This window comes from Myotis myotis, unplaced genomic scaffold (genome assembly GCF_014108235.1).
Source record: "Myotis myotis isolate mMyoMyo1 unplaced genomic scaffold, mMyoMyo1.p scaffold_m19_p_7, whole genome shotgun sequence".
Lineage (NCBI taxonomy): Eukaryota > Metazoa > Chordata > Mammalia > Chiroptera > Vespertilionidae > Myotis > Myotis myotis.
Genome location: NW_023416379.1, coordinates 58,875,933 through 58,896,639, shown reverse-complemented (window position 1 = coordinate 58,896,639; position 20,707 = coordinate 58,875,933).

Here is a 20,707-nt window from a genome sequence, read left to right as displayed (position 1 = left end):
TTCTGTTCTATGCTGATCCCAAAATTTTGAGAGATACATACTTTCTTAAGAATATCCCAATTCCATTAATCATATTATAACATTTTTCTTTACACCTGAAAACCATTCAGTCTCTTTAAAGTGGTTTTGAATATATCTCATCTTCTAGTTCATACCATTGATACAATATTCAAATTTCCAATACTCTAGAAGCCAACTATTCTATCCTCTTCATTGAGAAGGATGGAATATCCATGAGCTCTTTACAAGGTGCATTTCCTAGTAATCTCATGAAACCAATTATTTGGGCAAAGTTCTACAAAAAAATCTGTGAAATGGTACATTTATTTTTATATTTTATTTGAAATGAGTATAAGAAAGCTGAGGCAATTCACAATATATGAATGTGATCTATTATGACATTGGTCATTATAATATGACTTATTCTTAATTTAAATGAAGACTTTGGAAATTATTCTTAATGGCTTTGATGACAACTTATAGCACCCACTTTCCCCTTCCCACTGGCCCCTGCAGCCAGTCCTATCAAATTTTAAAAGCTTAACCTTTTTTTCTCTTTAAGAGTGGAAATTTCTATGCCACTAAAATGCAAAGCAATCTAACTATGCAATTATTTTTCCTATAGGAAGAATTCCTTAGCCTCTTAGTTCTAGTTCTGTATAGTTGTCACAGTTATTATATTAGTCACAGTTATATGGTTTATGCAAGACTTCAGAATCAGTCAGCCTGCAATTATGACTGTGTATATAATTATTTACAAGCAGAATCTTCATCTTTGATTATTATAAATCAGCTATTGTCTCTTTTGGCTGACATTCTACAAGAATAAAAGAATAAATGATATGAAAATTAAAGAGAAAAATCAAACATTTATGCAGCCTATACAAGGAGACTATAAACATTAGGAGGGTATACATGGCTTGTTTTATGCTATGCTGCCTGTGTAGTTCTGGGGTAGAGTCTATAAACTTAGAGAATCTTGTAGGGTCAGACAACCTTAAGACAAAGCTGAAAAATACCCTGCTTCCCCAAGCATTTTATTGTGAAAATTGGTCCACATATTTATAATATAATTTTACACTTCAAAAATACCTTAAAAGGACTTCTAATAGGTAATAACAAATGCAGGGCCCTTTTTTGGTGAAGTCTCTAGCTCCATTTTTTCCTAAGCTGGCATGCTGTGCACATTCCCTCTCTTTCAAGTGGTTTTAGCAATGCAGCCTCTCTTTTCTTTGTGGCTACTCTATTATTTGCAATCTTCATTTATTCATTTTCAACACATGTGCATTGAGAATCTATTTTGGACCAGGTACTTGATAAGTAATGGATAAAAGCAGACATGCTTTCTGTCTGTATGAAGTATGAAATTCTAATAGGAGAGAGGGGCATAAATCTGGGGCTGATGTAACAAAATGTAACATTTAGTAGTTCTAGGAGTGATACATGAGTCTTGTATTATATTTTGAATGGATGAATAATAATGAGTTAGCATTTATAAAGCACTTATTCTGTGCCAGACACTTAAATGCTTTACATGTGTTAACCAATTTAATCCTCACATCATATGAGCCCATGAGATAGGTAGTGCTATTGTGCCCATTTCCAGGTGGATCATTAATTAGATTAAATAATTTATCCAGGTGTGCATAACTTGTAACAGTCAAAGGAAGGTCTTGAACTTATAGTAGGTAGAAGAACATTTCTCCCTTCTCTCCACCCACCCTTTCTTCCCAAAGATAAACTAATCACAATTAGAACAGAGTTTAAAGTGTGGCTGGTTAGTACCTTGGATAGCTCCCAGAGCCTCCCTGGGTCTTTTATTTGTAGAGCATCCCAGCTATCTGATGGATTTTGCCTTTCCCCTCTCTCCATTCAGTGCGTCTCTGAACATTATAGAGGCTCAGGCAGCTTAATTTAGTAACCAGTTCATCAACACTTATTTAATATTACCTGGAAAATGTGTTAGTGGAAGGATGGAGGGGGAATATATAAAGCAAATGTGCCAGTGTAGTCTGTGATGTGGGTGCTTTCTCCTCATTCTCCTCAAATACTCCTCTCCCCACAGCACACACAGCAACCACTAGAAGAGAAAGACAGATCCTTTTAGCTGGTAAGGTATTCCACAGAAATTTAATGACCCCAGGAGCTCTAGCAGACTTGTAATAACACATTTGAACAGTGAATCAGGAGTTTATCCAACAAGGATTAAAAGTAGAAATTTAAAGTAATTTCACAACATGGGGTGTAATTGTTTTCTTTCATGCTTTTCTCTGTTCAGTCAAAGATATGCAATCATACATTTACTCTAAAATACATTTTTCTTTTTTTCACAGAATTGAAGCAAATAAATCTAGCTAACTATATATATCGGTTTATAAACATAACTGATTTTCAACTTCTGATTATTTATGGGGAAAAAACTCCTTCCATTGTTTTGCCCATTGACTCATGACCAGGAATAATAAGAAAAACACTGCCTGGTTCATCTTCTCTGTCCGCAACCCCGACTCCCACCCCAGGGAAAAATGCTGCCACTTTTATATTTTTTCCATGTGCATACAGTAGTTATCTTGCCTCAAATTTTCCCCTTAATTGTTTAAGTTTCTGTACTTTTGGTGAAACTATAAAGAATTACCAAAGAATATAACAAGGTAAAGATAACGTGTGGACTTCAGAAGCTCTCTTCAAGGCCACTGCTACACCAGATGAGTGCTATCCATCAGAGCTTTTATTCTGCTCAATAATCCAATTGGGAAACTTTTGTTTCTGTTCCTTATCATATTCTGGAAGGAATTTAATGAAACACCTTTGTAACAGAGGAAAAAAGACAAAAACAGACCAATAATTTCATTAGCATTTTAGGGGGAAGAAAAAAGAGAAAATCCCACATATTTTGAGTAGTCTAAAAGATCTTAATTTTAGTTTGGGATTTTTTACTAAAGTTGGGCAACAGTACTAATAAAACCAATCTGCTCTTCTTCATTTGATCCTTACAATAGAGAGGAGATTTTTGGCCTGATTAACAGATGGTGTTAACTGAAGCTTACAGAATATGTTTCACTCAAAGCAGGTGCAGTTAGTATTTTGACTTTCTAAGCTATTTCTATTTCACTAATCTGTTTCATAAATAATAAAAATAAATTATATTTTTAAAATGAAGTAGAATATTATGAATTAAATTGAGGCAAAAATAACCAAGCTAAAACTCAGCATTAAATATCTCAGTGTCTGAATTTGATTGAATCATATGATCCTAAAAATGCTGTTTAATATGTCATCTATAAAAACATAGCCTTATCAAATACAGTGGGGCCTTGACTTACGAGTGTCCCGACTAACGAGTTTTTTGAGATACCAGCTGTCTCTCAGCCGATTCTTTGCATTGAGTTGATAGAGTAATTTGAGTTAATGAGCTCCTTAACTAGCTCCTTAACGAGCTTGGTCTCAGAACAAATTAAACTCGTAAGTCAAGGCCCCACTGTAATAGAAAAGGAGAATAATGACATTTATTTTAATGTGAGCTAAGCAAAAGACATCAAATAAAAGCTACATAGTACGGATAATTTCTCTCACATAGTATGGATAATTCATATTCAATTGTTATTAAATAAATGCACACTTCTAACATTCCTGAGTGCCAAATGTTCTTTTAAATAGGTTAAACATTTCTCAATAGAGTGTCTTATACCATGCTTTTGTTTTAGCATACCTATTCATATAAATAGTGCAAAAGTGTTCATATCTGTGACCAAATTAAGATACAAAAGTCAGTAAAGCACTACTCTGTGTTGTCAATTTAAGGGTTATTGCTAAGAAGGATCTTTACTACTGATTAACAATCTATTTATATAAAAACCCTGGGTGTAACATCATGACCCGAGGCTCTACCAACCATAAGGAAGTCAGTCCTGCAGAGGCTGTCTTGGAAATGGCTGCACCCTCCCCTAGCTGTTTCCCGGAGCTGTTTCCAGTAAGGGCAAGGTTTGAGGCAGGAACCCACCCTCAGAGCATGGAGGCGTATCTTTATAAAGTGTGCCAGGCCAGCAGGGCCAAGGGTGAACCTGAGTGGGGGCAGCTGAAAGGCTTAGTAAGATGTTTACAATATTCTCCTGGGTTTCAATCTACTCAACTACATGCACCTGAACTCTATCAAGCCTATATCACTCAGGCACGTGGGGCCACGTGTTTGGACCATAGGTTCAAGCTTACAAGTATAGCTGTTGGCTATAATTGTGCTGGGAGGGTCCTGCCCTCCAAGCTGGGACTTGCACGTGGCAATGAGAGGACTGTGCCCTCTCATCAGTCCAAGGCTTGAACCTGTCCAAAACACTGTAGCAGCTCCCCACAATAAAGTTTCAATACATTATATTAGAGGTTGTGGTGATACTGTTTTATCCACAGTGCCTACAGGAATTGCTGCAAATTTACTTCTCAGTGGAAGAACCTTTCATTCCCAATATAAATGACCAATTCCATTATATGAAACCTCAATTTCTAGACTCGATATAAACAGTGAAGTTGCTAAAACTTTTAAAAAGGCTCAACTTCTCATTATTGATGAATGCATCATGGCATCCAGTCATGCTATAAACGCCATAGACAGATTACTAAGAGAAATTATGAATTTGAATGTTGTATTTGGTGGGAAAATTCTACTTCTTGGAGGGGATTTTCGACAATGTCTCAGTATTGTACCGTATGTTATGGGATTTGCCATAGTACAAATGAGTTTAAACTACTGTAATGTTTGAGGATGTTTCAGAAAGTTGTCTCTTAAAACAAATATGAGATCAGAGGATTCTGCTTATAGTGAATGGTTAGTAAAACTTAGAGATGGCAAACTTGATAGCAGTTTTCATTTAGTAATGGATATTATAAAAATCCCCTGTGAAATGATTTGTAATGGATCTATTATTGAAGCTACCTTTGGAAATAGTATATCTATAGATAATATTAAAAATATATCTAAATATGCAATTCTTTGTTCAAAAAAATTAGCATGTTCAAAAATTAAATGAAGACATTTTGGATATACTCAATGGAGATTTTCACATATATTTGAGTGATGATTCCATTGATTCAACAGATGATGCTGAAAAGGTAAATTTTGCCATCGAATTTCTTAATAGCATTACTCCTTTGGGAATGCTGTGTCATAAATTAAAAGTAAAAGTGGTGCAATCATCATGCTATTGAGAAATCTTAATAGTAAATGGGGTCTTTGTAATGGTACCAGATTTATTATCAAGCTGAAGTATTAACAGGATCTGCAGAGGGAGAGGTTGTCTGATTCCAAGAATTGATTTGTCCCCATCTGACACTGGCCTCCCATTTAAATTAATTCGAGGACAGTTTCCCGTGATGCCAGCATTTGCGATGATTATTAATAAATCACAAGGACAAACTCTAGACAGAGTAGGAATATTCCTACCTGAACCCATTTTTGCACATCGTCAGTTATATGTTGCTTTCTCTCAAGTTTGAAGAGCATGTGATGTTACAGTTAAAGTTCTAAGTACTTCATCACAAGGGAAATTAGTCAAGCACTCTGAAAGTGTTTTCACTCTTAATGTGGTGTACAGGGAGATATTAGAATAAGTTTAATCACTTTATCAGTCATTGCATCACTGTTGTTTTTATATCATGTTTTTGTTGTTTTCATATCATGTTTTTGCTGTTTTATATCATGCCTCTGTTATTGTTAAATCCTTTTGTTACTGTTTATTTATTAATAAATTTATATAGTATTTTCATATACATTTTACTAATTTCCTTTCATCGCTCACACTTCTATTATAGAGAAAGGGCAAATAGCAATATTAAAATATTTCCGCTAATTAATTCCCTTTTTATTAAGTTTCTTTAAATTAAATCTTTATTGTTCCTCTTTATTACAGTTGTTCCTCTTTTCCCTCCCATAGCTCCCCTCCACCCAGTTCCCACCCCACCCTCTGCCCTTACCCCCCCCCCCACTGTCCTCGTCCATAGGTGTACGATTTTTGTTCAGTCTCTTCCGGCACCCCCCATACCCCTTCCCCCCTCCCCGAGAATAGTCAGTCCACTCCCTTTCTATGCCCCTGATTCTATTATATTTACCAGTTTATTCTGTTCATCAGATTATTTATTCACTTGATTTTTAGATTCACTTGTTGATAGATGTTTTTGTATAGATGTATTTGTTGTTCATAATTTGTATCTTTACCTTTTTCTTCTTCTTCCTCTTCTTAAAGGATGCCTTTCAGCATTTCATATAATACTGGTTTGGTGGTGATGAACTCCTTTAGCTTTTTCTTATCTGTGAAGCTCTTTATCTGACCTTCAATTCTGAATGATAGCTTTGCTGGATAAAGTAATCTTGGTTGTAGGTTCTTCCTATTCATCACTTTGAATATTTCTTGCCACTCCCTTCTGGACTGCATAGTTTCTGTTGAGAAATCAGCTGACAGTCGTATGGGTACTCCCTTGTAGGTAACTGACTGTCTTTCTCTTGCTGCTTTTAAGATTCTCTCTTTGTCTTTTGCTCTTGGCATTTTAATTATGATGTGTCTTGGTGTGGTCCTCTTTGGATTCCTTTTGTTTGGGGTTCTCTGCGCTTCCTGGACTTGTAAGTCTATTTCTTTGACCAGATAGGGGAAGTTTTCTGTCATTATTTCTTCAAATAGGTTTTCAATATCTTGCTCTCTCTCTCTTCTTCTAGCACCCCTATAATTCGGATGTTGGTATGCTTGAAGTTGTCCCAGAGGCTCCTTACACTATCTTCATATTTTTGGATTCTTTTTTCTTTTTGTTTTTCCAGTTGGGTGATTTTTGCTTCTTCATATTTCAAACCTTTGACTTGATTCTTGCGATCTTCTAGCCTGCTGTTGGAACTCTGTATAATATTCTTTATTTCAGTCAGCGTATGCTTAATTTCTAGTTAGTCCTTTTTCATATCCTTGAGGGTCTCACTAGATTTCTTGAGGGTCTCACTAAATTTATCGGCGGTTTCTAGAAAATTCTTGAAAAACCTTATAACCGTGGTTTTGAACTCTATATCCAGTCATTTGCTTTCCTCCATTCCTGTCATTTGTGACCTGTTTCTTTGTCTCTGCATTTTTTATGCTTCCCTGTGTTGATAGAGTGGCTTTCTGTGCTAGGTATCCTATAGGGCCCAGTGGCTCAGCCTCCCCAATTACCTGAGGTGGACACTCTTGGTGCACCCCTTTGTGGGCTTTGTGCACAATCTTCTTGTAGTTAAGCCTTGATTGTTGTAGGTATCACTGGGAGGAACTGACCTCCAGGCCAATTGGCTGTGAGAGTCAGCTGTGTCTCTAATTAATTCCCTTTTAATGTGTGCAAATTTCATGCACCGGGCTACTAGTCTATATTATAAAAAGCCTGTGGCCCTATCGCCGAAACAACCAAAGACCCACACGGGTGGGTGGGGCTGTGCATGCGGGTGAGCGGGACTGCAAGTACTGTGATGCCAAGTGGGTGGGCGGGGCCGCTCGATTTTGCACGTGAGCTTCTAGTGGTTACATAAAAGAAAGGGAGCACTGTCCTTATCTTTTTAAAGCTAGCACAATGTTGTTTTGCTCACTCAGTTGGGGTAAGCATGAGCAATATTTTTTGTCAGTCTGAACCTATCTGAGAGTTTTCATTACAAGTAGCTGCTTGAAAATATTGTCTCCTGAATCATTTCCCATCAAATATTAAGAAATATTATTTATGTTCTGTGTTAACAATTTTTTTCAAGCCTCAAAAAATAAACACTTCAGAAGAATAACCACTTTAGAAAACTGATATATCCTCATTTTGGAAAATTCAAGTAATTCATTAAAGTACAAAAAGGGAAAATATAGTCTGAATTTCATTACCTAGATGTGGTATATAATTAATAGTATATCATACTACATAGTTCTCTATGTGTACATACTTATTGTTTTACATGGTTGACTAGTGTATAAATTAAGGTGGCTTTCACCTGTAAGTTACTAAAAACTAAATCAATAGTAGTTTTGGTAAGTAAAGTTTGCTTTTCCCCACATAACAAGAAGTTGGAGATGGTATAGATAGAAGTTTAGTGACGAAGTTAAAAAAATACCTTTTATATCTTTTGCTGTGTTATTATTATGTCCTTTCCCCCCCTCATGGTGACAAAATGGTTACTTTACATCCAAGCATCTATATGCAAGGCATGAACAAAAGGGTAGTGCTGACTAGAGATGTGCTTTTTCTTTGTTACCAAGGAAGCAAAAAATTTTCCAGGCAATTGTTACCTCCAGAATATTTCTGCTTAAGGCTCATGGTCCAGAACTATATTAAAGTTTCACTTCTAGCTGAAAATAGAGTTGAAAAAGTGAGGAATTAGCTTTTGCAGATTTTATAAGAGACGGCAGTAAGGTAGAAATATATTTTTTATAAAAATGCATAACATGCAATCATATTTAATCTTGATAGATACTTTAAAATAAAATATTTTAAGTTTAGTTCTACAAAAAAAATCCTAAGTAAACTTCAAAGAAATACTGAACTCCTATAAATATTTTTGTACTAAAATAATTATTTTTTTAAAGATACTTGTAAAATTAGAAAAAGTCAATAAAAACTATTAAGTTTAATTCATTATCTTTTAAACATCATATTTAAATTATTTTCTGAACTAATTAAGTTGTGATCTAAAAGAAAATTAGCACAAGTTTATGTCCCTCATAGCTTGATTTTTTTAACTTTTAAAATTTATACTGACCACTTTATATTGTCAAGATAATTAACATTTCTATTTTGTAACTTTATATTGTCAAGATAATTAACATTTCTATTTTGTAACTTATTCCTATACTTGTTAACATGAATGTTCAAATTAATCAATAATTTATCCAGTCGTTGTATGACAGCTTTTCCCTCACATTTATTTGTTTTGGGTTCAATGAACTTGGTTATTTGATGGAGAGTTTTTTTAAAGACATGTTTTTAGATGATGAATTCTTCAAGTTGCTTAGCTTTTGAGAGTATCTATTTATAGCTTTTATGACTAATGACTATAGTGGGTAGTTGTAATATCTTGAGTCATAATTTCTTTCATTCATCATATAGCTATTTCTACTTGTCTTTTGGCACAGTATGTTGCTATGGTGAATCTTAGGCTACCCTGTTTATTTTTAATTATATAGGTGAATTACCCTTTTTTGCTTGTAGTCTTTGAAAAAAGTAACTACTTTTGAGTTATTGACAGAATATAAGACCCAAATTATGTCATTTATATGGTATTTATGTGCAAATTGCTTTAATTTCATTTCATGTACTCTCCATAACAACCCGTAAAATAAATATTATCTCCATTTTTTTTGTCATACATATAAACTTAAAGTTAAAAGGATGAAAGTGATTTCCAAGGTCTTACATGTAGTATTAAACTAGAAATTGAGCTATAAAATATTTGTGAAAAAATGTCTCTGGTTGGCATCTCTTGTGCTTTTTAGGTAGAGTTAAACCATTAATACATTAAAAATCTTTCACCACTTAAACTGTATATATATATATCCAAAGATTTAATATGGATGTTTCATGACCATATTTTTCCAGACAAAGCGATACAAAATCTTTTTTAGACTTTTGTGTGACTTTGAACATGTGGATTGATAGTGACAAAATCCTTTTTAGCTTTAAGTAGAATAATATGGTTTTTTTATTAGTACATTTAAATTTAAAAGGTGAAAAGTAAAGGGAATATAGGGTGACAAACCTAACAATTATTGAGCTTTTAAAAACGACATTGGAATTTTGTCAGGGATGACATTGAATCTATAGATAACTTTGAATACCATGGACATTTTAATAATATTAATTATTCTGTTCCATGAACACAGGATATCTTCCCATTTATTTGTGGCTTTTTCAATTTCTTTCATAAATTTCTTATAGTTTTCAGTGTATGTTGATCTTTCACCTCCTTGGTTAAATTTATTTGTAAGTATTTTATTGTTTTTGCTGCTGTTGGTAATAGGATTATTTTTTTTTAATTTCTTTTTCAGATAGTTCTTTGTTAGTGTGTAGAAATACAACTGATTTTTATATGTTGATTTTTAAACCTGCAATTTTACTGAATTCATGGATTAGTTCTAACAGGTTTTTTTGTGTGAAATACACACACACACACACACACACACACACACACACACACACACATATATGTGTGTGTCCTTATCTGGCTTTGATGTGAGTGTAATGCTAGCCTCATAAAATGAGTTTAGTTGTATTTCCTGTGATCAATTTTTTTGGTAGAGTTTGAGAAGTATGTGTCTTGAGTCTTCTTTAAATATTACGTAGAATTCATCAATGAAGTCCTCTGATCCTAGGCATTTCTTTATTGGGAGGTTTTATATATATATACATATATATGTATATATATATATATATATATATATATATATATATATATATATATATAGTCATGTCATCTACAAACTTCTTTCTTTTCAATTTGGATTCCTTTTTTTTTTTAATATATTTTATTGATTTTTTACAGAGAGGAAGGAAGAGAGAGATAGAGAGTTAGAAACATTGATGGGAGAGAAACATCGATCAGCCGCCTCCTGCACATCTCCTACTGGGGATGTGCCCGCAACCCAGGTACATGCCCTAGACCGGAATCGAACCTGGGACCTTTCAGTCCGCAGGCTGACGCTCTATCCACTGAGCCAAACCGGTTTCGGCTTTTTATGCCCTTGACCGGAATCGAACCTGGGACCTTTCAGTCCGCAGGCCGACGCTCTATCCACCGAGCCAAACCGGTTTCGGCACCGGATTCCTTTTATTTTAATTTAATTTTATTTATTTTTTCCTTCCTGATTACTCTGGTTAGCACTTCTAGCACTATGTTGAATGGAAGTGGTAAGAGTGAGCACCCTTGTCTTGTTCTTGATCCTAGAGCAGCGATTTTCAAGCTGTGGGTCGCGACCCTTTTGGGGGTCGAACGACCCTTTCACAGGGGTCGCCTAAGACCATGGGAAAACACATATTGAATATATAATTACATATTGTTTTTGTGATTAATCACTATGCTTTAATTATGTTCAATTTGTAACAATGAAAATACATCCTGCATATCAGATATTTACATTATGATTCATAACAGTAGCAAAATTACAGTTATGAAATAGCAACGAAAATAATTTTATGGTTGGGGGTCACCACAACATGAGGAACTGTATTAAAGGGTCGCTGCATTAGGAAGGTTGAGAACCACTGTCCTAGAGGAAAAACTTCCAACCTTTCACCATTAAGTATGTCAGCTGTGACTTTGCCATATATGGCCTTATTATGTTGACGTACATTTCTTCTATACCAGATTTGTTGAGAGTTTATCATGAGTGGGTATTGAATTTTGCAAAAGTGGTTTCTATATCTGAGATGATCATGTAACTTTTAAGAATGTTTTTATTGATTTCAGAGAGTGAGGAAGGGAGAGAAGATAGAAACATCTATGAGAGGGAAACATCAACATAGATTGGCTGGTTCCTGCATGCCCGCTGCCTCAGGAATGGAGCCTGCAACCCTGACATGTGCCCTGATTTGGAATCAAACCAGTAACCATTTGGTGATGGGTTGATGCTCAACAGCTCAGCCACACTGGCCAGGTGATCATATAATTTTATCTCTCATTGTATTAATGTGATGTATCACATTTATTGATTTGCATATGTTGAAACATCTTTGCATCCTAAGGATGAATGTAACTTGATCATCCCACTTTTGCTAGTATTTTGCTGAGAATCTTTGAGCCTGTATTAATTAGGAATACTGGTTTTTAGTTTAACTTATTTTTTTTTTTTTGGTAGGGTCCTTATCTGGCTTTGATGTGAGTGTAATGCTAGCCTCATAAAATGAGTTTAATTGTATTTTCTTGTGATCAATTTTTTTGGTAGTGTTTGAGAAGTATGTGTCTTGATTCTTCTTTAAATAGTACCTAAAATTCATCAATGAAGTCCTCTGATCCTAGGCATTTCTTTATTGGGAGGGTTTTTTTTTTTTTATCATTTCTTTATTGTCCTTACTTGTTATTCGTCTGTTCAGATTTTTTATTTCTTCATAATTTAGTTTTGCTAGGTTGTATGTTTCTAGGAATTTATCCATTTTTTTTTTAGATTACCCAATTTGTTGGTGTGTAATTGTTCATAGTAATTTATGACATTTTTCATTTATGTGATATCATTTGTCATATCTCCTCATATACTTATAATTTTATTTATTTGAGTCTTTTCTTTGATTGGTGAACCTAGGTAAGGATTTGTTGATTTTTGTTCATCTTTTCAAAGAATCAGGTCTTAGTTTTGTTAATCTTTTCTATTTTTTATTCTCTATCTGATTTATTTCTGCTCAAGTTTTTATTTCCTCTCTTCTGCTCACTTTGGGCTTCATTTGTTATTTTTCTAATTGAACAGGACCTCCAGCTATACTCCAATTCTTCCATCTCTACCTGATTCCCATTGGTCAAGCTCTGCAGATTCCCCCAGTGATCTGTCTGAGAAGAGACCCAAGTTGGCCTCCCAGTAAGTGTCTCACAATGTGGATGAGGTTGAATGTCCACCTGGGGTTCTTTTTATCATATTGGAATAACTGTAGGTTGGGGAGCCCTTTAGGTGCAGGGGCTGTGCCAACCCTGGAGGGAGGGGAACTGCAAAGTGTAGTTGTTCCTATTACCTTCATCAACTAAATTACATGTTCCAATGTACAATTCATTAAGTTTTCACATATTATTAGACTTCACTGTGGGAATTCCCATATTATTCAAAAGAAGGTATAACTTACAGAATTAATGTGTTGCTTACACATTATTTTTGAAGTTGGCAAAAAAGAATATGCAGAAACTCAGACAATAAAAGTAAATTATATTTTAGAAGTAGAAAATATATGATTTTAATTCATCTCATTATTTACCTGATGCTGGGGGAAATCTATGCTTTTAACTTTATGGAACTTTTCTTATTTAGCATAATTTAATCTTAATAATTTCCATTTTTATTAGAAACTATTAGAAGAGGGAGAGAAAAACAATTCAAATATTTTGTAGAATGATCCAAACTTGTGTATTTTAATCCCCTCACCCCTTTTTCTGAAACAGACAATCATAGAAAGAACCAGAAGGGAACTGAGAGGTTAATTTCTAAGATCCCCCTTCCCATCCTTTATTTAAGAAAGAATAACAGAGGCTAATTAGTTACAGATCAAGAATATGACTTAGAGATCTTCATTTTTATTCAAATGTCAGTTGTGTTTGAAACACCATGGGCTGATAGATGAAGGCAAATATAACATTGTTTCTACAGCAAAATTTAGAAAAAAATATAAATATCCAATAATAAGGGATTGGATATTATGAAATATGTTTATTAAATAATCATATAAAATGTGTTGACATTAAAATATATTTCTGAAATATATTAAACATAAATTATGTAAAATAGTATTTAAAGGATACACACACAAACACATACACACATACATAGTATAATAGACCAGTCCAAGATAATAAGAGATTAAAATGTAAAATAGCAAAAATCTATTTCAGTGAAAACTACAATGAAAATATGTTATGATAGTTGGCTCTGTCAAGCTTCACCACTCTTCTTTCATGAAGCTTCTCTTGAAACCAAATAACAGAGAAAGAAGAAAGAAGACAAGATAGAGTGAACAGAGTCAAATTAGAACTTCAACAGAGGAGCATGTGGTTATTGAAGCCCAGTCCATTTGTATCCACTGCTATAAATTGACAGGCACTTGGTAATCACAGGTAAATAAAGAATTATTTATTTACTTTCCAGTGCCAGGTAAACATTTATATGACTTCCACCCCCACCCAATAAAGTAGGTCATATTCTCCCTTGGTGTATGTTGTTTCTGATTTATTAGACCCAATAAATTTGACATTAACTAAGGAATTGATCGGGTTGGCGTTACTTTAGTCGTTCCCTGCTTTACAGTTATTTGCTATCATTTCGTAGCCATGGAATCTAAAGCCAGCCAAGCAATCTGCCTCTCAACCCAGTCACTTTAGTTCCTGGGCAGAATCCAGTCTCACACATGGACATAAACAAATCTCATTTGAATTCTCAACCAGGGAAATGCCTCTTTGGTGTGATCCAGAAAAGATCTAAATAGCAAAATTGTGTTATGAGTAAGGTCTGTTAATATCCAACGAGTTTGGCAGAATTTCACCTTTTAGTACCCATGAGGGTGCTTGTGAGAATAAAGTAGAATATTATGCAAGAGTCTGAAGTTTATTAGTCATATTTACTTACCTTATAAAACCAAAGTTATCGCTCTCAATTGTTTTGAAGACAGCTGCAGCTAGCACGTCTATTCCTCAGGGTACTCTCAGACTTGGGTTATATTTTCTCAACTCTTTGGAACAGTTTAGACCCTGGCTACCACATTGCTATACTGCAGCAAACAAATTATTCAGAGCATATTATTATTATGACTCACCACAGAGAGGGAGCTTCGGATTTAGAAAGTTTCCAATGTTGTACGAAGTGGAAAACCTTGAAACAGTGGCATGACCATGTCTGCTTTTACTGGGAAGGCAACTATTTAGAATGGAGAGTTGGATGGCAGCTACTGATTAGTTTTTTACTGGGAAAGTTGATTCTTAGCAGAGAACAGAATGGTAAAAATGGGACCTAACCTGCATCTGGATTTAGAGACTGTAGTATTTTTTTTCCCTTCCACTAAGACTCAAAATCAGTTTGATAGTTAATGTGTGTCAGGAATATCCAACACTCAAAGTATAAAGATTACAAATTGTAAACTAACATATCCTACTTCATTTTTTTATGTCACTATAGTATTTCTTCTTCTTCTTCTTTTTTTTTTTTTAAGTTGAATTTGTTAGTTTAGGTGAGAGGTCAACAAACTCTTTTTATAAAGGGCCAGGAAATGAATATTTTAAGCCATATGATTTCTGTTGCAACGACTCAGCTTCACTGTGGTAGCTTGAAAGCAGCCAGAGACAATATGTAAATTATGGGTATGCTTGTGTTCTCCAAATTTTCATTTCCGAAAATAGGAGTGGCTGAGTTGGCCCGTAGGCTTCAGCTTACACCTCTGGTCTAGGGTTATTCCCATCTGAGGCAAATAGACCAGAGTTAAATTCTCTTAGGTTCTTAATCTTTGCTATATTTTTAAAATTCTAAACTCTTGGACTTATGTCATTTTTTATGGCTTGAATCATCTATTTAAAACCTGTAATAGGTTAATTAAAAATAGTCTAGTTCTGCAATATTTTTGAGCTATCTTAAAATTCAACTCTTATTTTGCTTAATATACAAGTAATTTGATACCAGTTGATTTATTAACATGCATCTAATCCTATATAATAAAAGGCTAATATGCAAATCGACTATATGGCGGAACGAGCGGTCACTATGACACGCACTGACCATTAGGGGGCAGACACTCAACACAGTAGCTGCCCCCTGGTGGTCAGTGCGCTTCCACAGGGGGAGTGCTGCTCATCTATAAGCCCTCAGCTGGGCTCCCGGCACAGCAGACATCCCCTGAGGGCTCCGGACTATGAGAGCGCACAGGCCGGGCTGAGGGACCCCCTGAGTGTACAAATTTCATGCACTGGACCTCTATAAATACTCTCCCATAAGGTACCTAAATACATTTAAGCGTTCTCTTTGTTACTGCATCAAACTTTAGTTTCATATAGGAAGCTGTCTCTTAAGGTGTCTACTGAACCCATTCACACAATACTTAAATGATTGATACAGTCTAATGCCCTGGATCACAATAAGGAAAAAATTCTGAGCAATAGGCAATTGGTGATTTTTATAGGCCAAGAAGGGAAACTAGGCAAAGATGATTACCTGGGCCATTCATCATTTCCTAACCCTTTAATTATTTTAATGTTATTATACAATTCATTTGCTTTGTTCTAAAAGCCCATATTTGCCATCTTTGTTTTTTAGATATTCTGAAGGTCAAATAGACCAATGAGCTTCCATGACTTGCTCTGTCAGATTTTGTTATTTATTCTGATTTAATTTCTTATCATTTGATTGTTTCTCCATCACTATATAAATGCTTTATAATAAAATACTATAATGATAATTGGTTCTTTAATTTGCCAGTTGGTGACATCATGTGGCAATGTCACAGAATCTCAGAGATAAAAGGGACTTAAAAAGCATCTGTCTCCTCTTTTCATTCAACAGCAGGTTGTGGATATTATCCACATTTTTTTCCTACTGGAGACTAGTAGACATTTGTATTCGTGTCAATGCCAGCAAATAATAGGCAGAGGACTAAGCTTTAGCACATATTAAATCCTATAATAAAATAATTTCAAGTAAAATATTATTTACTAAAACTAGGATATCTATAACTGCTTAATCTTCTACCTCCTTTCTTTTTGATAGTAACATGGATTATTCAGAGGTGACACATGTACCCACATTCTGAGTTTATTGAATTCAGGTACAGCATAAAGAATTTTCTATTAAACTCAAAAATATGTAGCTAAGAGGCAAAAAAAGAAAGAAAGGTAGAGCCATCATTTTTTAAGCTGTGGTTTTGCTGACCTTTCAATGTGCTTTGCCATCTTTACTACAGTTTACTGTATTCTCTGATAATGTAATCAAACATAAGAATGACAGAGAGAGAGAAAGAGAGAGAGAGAGAGAGAGAGAGAGAGAGAGAGAGAGAGAGAGAGAGAGAGAGAGAGAAGGGGGGTAGACCATATTCTATGGGGTAAATGTTTTAAAAGAGACAATTTCTATTGTCCCCTTACAATATGCAATGATAGCCCAATGGAAGTTGTTAAATTGCAAACAAAAAGGGGGATTGCTTTTTTTTTAGATACTTTAAAAATAATAGAAAAACTGAGTCTAGACTCTTAAAAATCACAATATGTATGCTCTAATTCTAAACAATGTCAGTGAGTAAAATGTTTCTCATCCCCATTTTTTTTTTTTTTTTGCTTGTCTAAGCTCTAAATCAGGGAAAGATTGGCAAACTATGGCTAAATTCAACATGTAACATAATATAAATAATTTTTTAAGGGGTTGATGAAAAGTCGTTTTTCTCTCTCGTTATATAAGTACTACAGAATATTCTCAGTTTTGCTTCTTGGCCTACAAAAAGAGTAAAGTTTTTACTATCTGACTCTTTAAGTAAACAATTCGTTGAGCCTTACTTTAAACAACTGTAATGGTTAATGTTTCATTTTTATATATGTAAAATATAAAAAGCTTCAGACTTATAAGCTTGAAATGAGAACACTTTATCTTTTTAAAATTAAATCTTTATTGTTGAAAGTATTACATATGTCCTCCTTTCCCCCCATTGACCCCTTCTAGCCTGCCCACCCCTCACCCCAGATCTTAACTCTATTGTCTGTGTCCATGGGTTATGCATACATGCATATATTAATTATCTTTTAATTTGGAAAGGAATTATAAAGAAGACTCAACACACAAGGTTTTCACCGTTTACAGTAGTTTCCAGTCTAAGTTCATAAACCATTTGAACTACCTTTGAGTACTTAGTACATCCAGTCCTGTAGCACTACATATTCCTAAATTTAAACATTTGAAATAAATAATGGTAGTACACTTTGTAAGTACTAAAAAGAAAAAAACACACGTTAGTTACTTCAATTCTTTCATTCTCTGTGACCACAAAAATGTTTGCAAAAAACAGCCTTAAAAAGTTAAAGACTCAAAAATTATTCCCTGATCATCAGTGATGAACAGAAAGTATGAAGAATATTAGCCATGCAGCAATAAAATGTAAGGAGATTGATGATTACATATGAAAAAGTAACACATATTGAAGAATGTCAGGAGAAATGACAAATGATGTTCTTACAGAAGAAATAAAGAAGAGAAAGTTGAATGTAGTTATTGTTTTCACCAAAAACTAGAAACTTTTGTTTTTAAAAGTGGATCAAAGAATGTCTTTTGCTCTAATTTTTTCAAGAGAAAAAATTGGAAGTTTTTATAGAATATAATCTAGAGTTATGGTAAATTTTTTTGGTTAAGACATTAACTTTTTTTCCATATATATATATATATATATATTTTTTTTTAAACATATATTTTATTGATTTTTTACAGAGAGGAAGGGAGAGGGATAGAGAGTTAGAAACATCAATGAGAGAGAAACATCGATCAGCTGCCTCCTGCACACCTCCTGCTGGGGATGTGCCCGCAATCAAGGTACATGCCCTTGACCGTAATTGAACCTGGGACCTTTCAGTCCCCAGGCCGACGCTCTATCCACTGAGCCAAACCGGCTAGGGCTTTTTTTTCTTATTCGAAGGTATTTGCAGGCTTTATTTCATCAATCCTGATGAAATAAGGCATCCAATAATACAGCATATTCTGGAATTCAGTGCGAAATGGGGTTTTCATTAATTTCTACACAACTTATCCTTTAACACTTTTCTTACCTATTTGTATATCTGCTGCTTCACAGAAATTTTCAAAATTAATAGAATAGGTTTTTTTTTTTAATTCAGCTGTGAGTGAAGATAAATTTATAAATATTTGGCTATATTATCTATTGAGCATAAATATTTTTTAAAAATCCATACTAATTAAATAATTGGTTAACTCAATATTATTTATAACTGTGACAGATCAATATGTAGATATAAGACTGTCCCTGTTTTGTAAAAAAAAATTAATTAAAAAGTATTAATTCAATATTCTTTTTACTATAACATTTAATTCTTAATTTTTTTGATGGAATAATTTTATGTATACACTAGAGACCCAGTGCACAAATTCATGCACCAATGGGGTTCCTCGGCCTGGACTGTGGGATGGGGCCGAAACCGGCTCTCTGACATCCCCTGAGGGGTCCCAGTTTGTGAGAGAGCACAGGCCAGGCTGAGGGACCCCACTGGTGCCCAATTGGGGCCGGGGAGGGACCACGGGAGGTCTCCAGGATGTGTCCGGCCTGTCTCGCTCAGTCCCGATCGGTCGGAACCCGGCAGCAAGCTAACCTACCGGTCAGAGAATCTGCCCCCTGGTGGTCAGTGAACATCATAGCGAGTGGTTGAGTGTCCTTAGCATATCATTAGCATATTATGCTTTGATTGGTTGAATGGCCGACCCAATGACAGCACACTTAGCATATTAGGCTTTTATTATATAGAATAGGATTTATATATAAAAGATACATGCATATATGTGTGATAGATATAAAATTAATACAAATAAATTATTAATCAACATTTTTCTTCTTCCCCTTTTTATTATTTATTTTTTTACTTATTTATTTAATGTCCTGATTTATCATAGAAAATAATTGTGCTATATAGAAGAATAGGCTATTTAAGAATGATATTTTCTATCAAATATGCCAGGCTTGCCCTGTCTTCACATGTATCATCATTATAAAAATTAAAAAAGTTAATCTTTTCTTAGTTTAAATTTCAACTTTAATCTTTTACACAACAATTAACACTTTGAATTTCCTTTTCACCTTTAACTTTTCCAAGCAGTTTCTCATGTTTTCTGTGGCTTAACAGAAATAGGTTATTGGTTTGTTTGTTTTTTCAACAGGTCAGATTTTAAAATTTCAAATTTCAAATTATATTGCACAGAGCAGTGAATTCTCTTCTCCTGATATTTCCATCCAGTGCAAGGAGAGCAATTAGCAAACAATCTTGGCCTCCTTCCACATTTAGGCACCTTTCCCTGAGACAGGGACTTGAGAGTGGAGAGGTGGGAGGGGAGGAGAAACTGGTTACTGAATTTGGGAATATAAACTAGACACAATGACTCAGCTTTTTTCTCTCCCTTTATTCTGGAGCCTGGACATGGTCCCCTATAACATTTTTCCTTATACCTTTTTTACTATGATTCTATTTTCAACCAGAAGCGCTGCCATGATTGAGTGAGTGAATTGTTTTAATTCTGATGTTAAGGATTAGGAAATCCATTCATATTTAGAAATAAGTCTCATTCTGTAATATCAGCTTAATGATTGGTGGTACTTTGACCCCATGTGCTTTACTCTATTGTCTTGTTTCCCAGTTGGTTCAGAACCTGAATGGAGATGGGCCATCTCAGAGAACTCTCAGTGACAAACAACAGTGTTAACTTTGTGGGATATAATCCTTCCAGCCTATCTATCTATCAATCACCTATCTATCTATCTATCTATCTATCTATCTATCTATCTATCTATCTATCTATCTATCATCTGTCTATCTAAAAGGCTAATATGCAAAGTTTCCCCTCAGGAGCTCAACCAAGACACTGGGAGTTTGACTGCTCACTATGATGTGTGCTGACCACCAGGAGGTGGCGCGGAATGAAGGAAGGCCCCAGTCAGCAGCCAGGGAAGGAAGGCACCAATTAGCCCGATCGCCAGCCAGGCCTGGGGACCCTACTTATGCATGAATTTCGTGCACTGCGCCTCTAGTAAATTTATATTGAGGGAATAGATTTAATGGTAATAATAATAAGAACATTTAAAGAGTAAATGGAAAATGTTGATTGGTAATATAAATACAAATGACACAGAACTTTATGAAAAATTTCTCTGAAACATGAATTCTTAGAACAATTCATTACAGATCTTTTCTTATTAACTGCTCACTGTCATTTATAACCTATATAACTATATAATTAGGAGAAAATTGAAGATAAAACTATATTAATGTTGGCTTTACTATAACAACAGCAGTGAGTTTAAAGACAAAATATAT